This window comes from Lepisosteus platostomus, chromosome 6, assembly GCF_059453375.1.
Source record: "Lepisosteus platostomus isolate fLepPlt1 chromosome 6, fLepPlt1.hap1, whole genome shotgun sequence".
Lineage (NCBI taxonomy): Eukaryota > Metazoa > Chordata > Actinopteri > Semionotiformes > Lepisosteidae > Lepisosteus > Lepisosteus platostomus.
Genome location: NC_142616.1, coordinates 24,462,245 through 24,468,591, shown reverse-complemented (window position 1 = coordinate 24,468,591; position 6,347 = coordinate 24,462,245).

The following is a 6,347-nucleotide window of genomic DNA, read 5'->3' as shown; positions in this document are numbered from 1 at the left end:
CAATACAGTACTGATGATTACTGGGAAAAGCCCATGTCAGTAGATGATGACTTTTGCATATTAAAGCACATGCCAGCTCGACAGTTTATTAAGGGCAAGGCCTTGTTCTAGCACTGTTAGATGAAGACATTTGTACTGATTACTCTGTGTGGACAGGGCAGGCAGAAATGTTGCATGGGAGTTCTGTATGTTATCAAATCATACAAACTCTTCCTGTCAATATAACGCAGCTGCTGAGGGAGGACTTGCAGCTGGTGCCTACTCCATCAGCCAGGGCCTCCAGCCCCCACAGTGAGCTAATCAGCACACATTCATGTACAAGGTAATTACAGGCTAAAATCCGGGGAAAAAACTCTTCTACTTTCCTTTGCATTTGGCAAAACGAGAAGGCACCATTTGTCAATGAAAAGACTATTATAAAGTGACTTCACCTGTATGTTTGAGTTTCTTACTAGGTTCACGCAAAACTTTAAGCAGCACATGTTTAAGTGGAATATAAACCAAATTAATTTGCACGGTACTTTACCTGAGTGTTTTGTTTTCATTGTCATTAATGAATATCTATCCCTCTATTTTCTCACCAATTTCCTTCTTCATCCAATTCAGGATCGGGGACGAGGCGAGAAGGCAACTGTAGGAGAGTACAACCTGGATGAGACGTTATCACAGGACAGTCATTGATAAGTAATGTCCCATTACTATTCAAAGTAATTAGGGAATATTTAAAGTCATTTGTGCATATAAACATTATTTGTTGGTAATTTGGCTATTTTTTATTTTCATCTGTATTTTCATTGTATTTTTAAACCCACTGATTATGTTATATACAAGAAACAGTTATCAAATAAAAGTTCAATTGCCTTACTTGCAACAAAAAGGGGGTAATTTGTGAATAGTTTAGTTTATTAATTTGACAGATGCTTTATCCAAAGCGAATTACAATCACATCTGGTCAAGATGCAAAGGAGGTAGAAAACGGTACACCAAGGATTAATATTCTCGAGCAAATGTAACAAAGGTAGAGTTGGTAGTGAGGGGAAAAGGTTTTCTGGATGGGGCTGGGAGGTGAATTTCCAATCTCACACACTGAGTGAAATCTGAGTTTTTGGGCTGGCAAGTGCGCTTCATCCTACCTACCTGCTCATAAGTACAAAGCACTAATGAAACCAGGTCTTCTTATTTCACTGCCAATAAGCAGGCAAGAGGTTCTTTGTCTTGCCACATAATGCACTGGGGTTTGAAGCCTGGCTTGGTCATGTGATTGTCTACTTTACCTCTCAGAAATAGTGTCATGCGGTCCACCTTAAATCCTCTCCACCTTCTAGACATATGCCAGCAAGATATAGAAGATATATATAGATAGAAGGGACAATTAAATGAGTGGTTATTTGTAAATGACAACATTCGCAAGCATTTTAAAAACATACAAGTGTTGTGTTTAATCTTAGGAAGTTGCACAGTCCTAAGGAGTTCTGTTTGATAGGAAGGAAGTAGTAATAGAAGTGTGTAGACAGGAAATGAGGGTTAAGTCATGGGCCTCTGTGGTCAGCTCTACCCTGAAGAGAAGAGTGTTCAGTTTCTTCTGGAAGATGGCGAATGAGTTTGCACTTCCGACTGTGGCAGGTAAGTCATTCTGCCACAGAGGGGCAGCATAGAGAACAGTCAGGTCTGGGACTTGCAGCCCCTCAGTAATGGAGCTGCTAACTGCCAGCTGGCCTGGTTAACTAGATCACAGTGCCCTGCTGGGAACACAGGGCCTGACGGTGGTCTGTAGGTATGCTGGCACAGTCCCCTGAAAGTCTTGTGGGTTCGCACCAAGGTTTGATTCTGCTGTGGGCTGTGACTGGAAGCCAATGTGCAGAGATAAGGAGGTGAAAATGTGCTTGAATTCAGAAGGTAGACAAATTGGCAGGCTGCAGTGTACTGTATGAGCTGGAGTAGTCTGATGGTACAACCAGGGAGATCTGCTAGATGGGAGTTGCAGTAGTCAGGCCATGAAAAGACTAGTGTCCAGACAAGGAGATGAGTAAGTCGATCTGATCTTGAAGATATTGTACAGGAAGGATCTGCAAGGGAGAGAGTTATAGATGAAAGGTAGTATGTGAACATGAAGCTGTGTCAATGACAGCACCAAAGTTCTTGGCACTCTTAGTGGAGTTTACTTTTGCTGTGACCAGGGTTATTGAGAGATTGTGCTAGTGATAAATGAAATTGCAATGTAAAGGTAGTAAACATCTTTGGAATATTGCACTTGATCCATCTACATTCTGTTACGGAGTGTATGACTAATTAATGGCTAATAAAACGAGTTAATGAGGATGTTTTCTTGGTTCTGTAGATTACGTCAGCATGATCATTCTTTGAAAAAAATCAGTCTCAAGCTGAATGCATTGATTTTTACAACAGTTTTCATAATGAGGATGGAGTTGGCATGGTTTCTATGGAAACATCTTTTCCACTATGGATTCAGCTAAACATTTTTGTCATTTGCTCAAAGCTCCTTGACATGCACTGCCAGACTAACAGGAAAACATGTGAAGTATGTATATCACTGAGACTGCAGATATGCTAGTGCACAAACTGTATACATTCTTGTAATTTAATCATGCATAGTTCTCCATCTTTCCAATGCCCAGTAGCTTTATATCTGTCCATATCTCCTGGATTTGATCACTTCAGATGATCAGACTGGATGGTGATTCTGCTTTATCACAGGAGGAGGAGGATAAAGGATCTGGTCATCCCAGAATAGCCTGGCCCTCCTCCGTGGGCACAACGACATCTTTCAAAGATGTAATGTCTTTAAAAAAAAACCCCGATTTAGTTGTCACAGTGGTTAATCTCATTGTTTTTATATTTTTTAAATAAAGAATAGTTTCAGCTATTAAATATGTTGCACTGTTGCTACTTTAGTTCTTTTGTCTAATAATGTTGTGTAATAAGTTCGTACAATGTGTTTATGATTAAATACGTTACTGAATTTTATATATTCTGAATAGCTAGAATAAGTCTAAAAAAGCAGAATCTGGAGGTCAAATTTTTCTTAAAGAACTGTAGGACCTCTGGCTAGATAAAAGGTTGCTTTGTATTTTCACATCCAAGGTACTGTGAGCATAGGAGTATTTTACCTCCTTATCATTTTCATTACCACAGAAAATTGCTTGCAGGGTCCTTTGAGTTGCAGTATTGTTTATTGTTTTCTGTCTGTTTCGGTGTGCTTTAAATTACTCCACCATTAATTTCCTTTTTCATAAGCAGGCAGAAGCATTCCGTTTCTAATAAGTTGAAACAGACAGCAGGAAATGGAGGTCCCAGTGCTTAGCTAGGGTGTATCTCTGTGTGTTACCAGCAATCTATGTCATGCAATGACAGAATGAGGCCAGAGGAAGTGAAGATACAGGGAAGCCGTAACTTGCAGCATATATACAATCATTTGAGTGGAATAAAGGAAACGTGCGATTCACCAGACATCTGGCAGGTCAGTTAGATCAGTAGGTTTCCACTATGAAAATATTTTCCATTAAAAAGATATCGCACAAACAATTCTGGCTGTAAATTACCTTTAACACACAGATCAGTTTGATGAAAGGTAAAAATGTAATTTTGCTTTGCATCTTCCATGTAAATGTATTGTTTGTACTCTGAGAATCTGAGAAATGGACAATTTGTACCTTGGTTACAGTACAATTTCTGTACTGAAGGTCATCTTTCTATGCTCCTGTAAAGTGGCCTTAACATTAACCATAAAGTAAAAAAAAAAAATTTTATTTGAGTAGTTTTTTGTTTGTGCCAACTAAGGTCAATCATTAAACACACCACTACCTTGAGAACATTTAATATTTCTAAAAAACAATGCTGCACTATGGTGAGCAGGGACAGTAGGAGGTTCTGTCCTACAGATAATATGTGAAACTAATGTGCTGTACTGACTACTTTGTTATTAAGGATTACATGACCCTGCTCATAACCGCAAGGAGGTTATTTTCTGGTTAAATTCCTCTCAGGGCTTGTAGAATCTGGCCTATCTAAAGCTCCCCTTTAATTCACTTGGTGAAGAAGTTCCTCATTTCTCTATGGTCTGTAGTGTAGCTGCTGCCTGTCTGCCAGGTACTGTAGTTGCTGCACTTCTTTGGGATGAAAAATGCTGTAGAAAATGTTTTGCATTATTATTAAATCCTGTTACACAGCACATGATTTTATTGTTCTTTTAAGCACGTTCTCTTGGATTTATTAGAATGCTCACAAAGTGGATCTGCAAAACTTTGTGCTGTTCAGTATTTGAGTAACACATACTGTTGTGTTGTGCATTAGACTTTGAACAAAGAAACATCTGTCACGCACCATTGGGACAGCATGTGGGAAAATAACACCTGCAGTGCTACTGGAATAATGCACATTTTGAGCAAGCATTTCTATAACACTTATGGAACCTGCTAAAAAAATAATAAATGTACATGTACATTGTATAAAGTCTTTCCACCCACACTCTACAATAATGCATTTTAAAAATTCTTTAAAAAGACCTACACGAAAAATCAATGAATACTTTATGTTTCCTTAATGCAGGGAGAACAGTACTTTAGATATTCCAGATAGTGTCACCTAATTAACCTTGAAGCCTTCTAAGAAATTGAAAACTAAATTAATTACCTGTATCTACCTGACACATGCCTTAGGTTCACAAGGGACATCAATGAGGTTTTGCCTTCTTTTCACCTTTAGGTACAGTATACCATATCATAACGACCTTGGATCTGCTTTGCTTTCTTACATTTTTTCCTATACGTGGTGCATTAAATGGAATGCTGTCAGCTTCTGTCAAAACAATACAATTCAGTTGCTTCATTCTAAGTAATGGCAAATTACCACTTCAAAAAATGTGTTCTTCATTTCACCTGCACACTGTGCCAGAGACAAATTCTCACTTTGCAGTGTAGAGCAGTGATCATACATATTGTATCTCACCAGACTTTTGTTCTGGTATTACTGTATATGACAAATCTTCAGTTACTTTAATATGTAAAGTTCTGTGGCTGGGTAACATTGGTTGCATACTGGAAATCAAATTAAGTTTATGTCTAATTTATTTCCAATTTAAAATGGGTAGTGATTCTGGAGATATTACCTCAGATTTAAATGTTATTTGAATGTACATTACCCTTGTGTGGAGGAGGCAGAACAAAAATATCTTGAATTATAGCTTTTAATTGTCCTTTATGGTTTTTCCACTGAATAACTATATACTAAATATGTATTATGTCCTGAGTAACCACCTCCGGCCTTGGAGGACGGTAACTATGTTTTATGTTTTTTGTTCCACCCAATGTCTTTATTACCCAAATTCAGCTCATTATTTGCTTAATTCCCCTGCTCTCAAGCAGCATGCAGTTTAAACAGACCTGAGACCTGTATTATCTGAGACCCCTGAGGACTGGTACTCTACCACCTTCACTTGTACTGAGTGAAATATACAGTTATTAAGTAAACAGGAGAACTGGGCTTTATCTCAACATAAGTTAGTTTAGTGCTGAGTACATTAGAGACACACTTCGCGGTGAAGATAGAGCATTTACAGGCTCATAATAACCAATAACATTCTTTTGAATAGGAATGTTTTGCTTAGGTAGAAAATAAATAAACAGTAGAATATATCATATTTATCTCAGGGGAAAAGGAATCTTCATGGCTGTCAAATCCTTTGATGCTAACCATAGAGTTTAGAACAGATAAGGTGCGCTGCCTGTCTGCAATCAGCCCCGAGGTTAGCTGTAAGCTATTCCACATTCACTCGTTCTTAAAGGTAAATACTGAGGCAAAGGAGGAGTACTTCACTGGGGCCAGATAACTATCGGGTAATTTGGAAAAATATAGAAAAGTTAAAAACACATGGTTTAAATAAAACAAAATATGATTAGTTTTCAACATAAGGATAAAATATTAAATATTAATATTTTTTAGAATGTGACATGAACCAAAAGTTGTGTAGCACTACATTTAAGACCCAGATAGGAAGGTATTTGTCACACAAAGTGTTGTGGGGTGGTTGATAAAGCTTTTATCCTTCAAGAATCGTAATCTGTCTTTAAATCAATTAAGCTGTTAGAAACCAAATGAGTTGGATGGGCAGAAGAAGGTAAGAAGGTTGTTTGACACCTTTCTTACTCTTGCGTTCTTATTGCATTTGTGCTTTTGATTTCATTGCTTAGGAACGTTTTTATCATTTTTTTCTAATAGTTAAGACACTCAACCCTGAAGATTCAGTTACCTACTTCCCAAAACAAAATAGACACCTGTGCAATGCTCAGACTCTTAGCTGTAGGGCACATTCACTAGTTTCTAAATGCAGA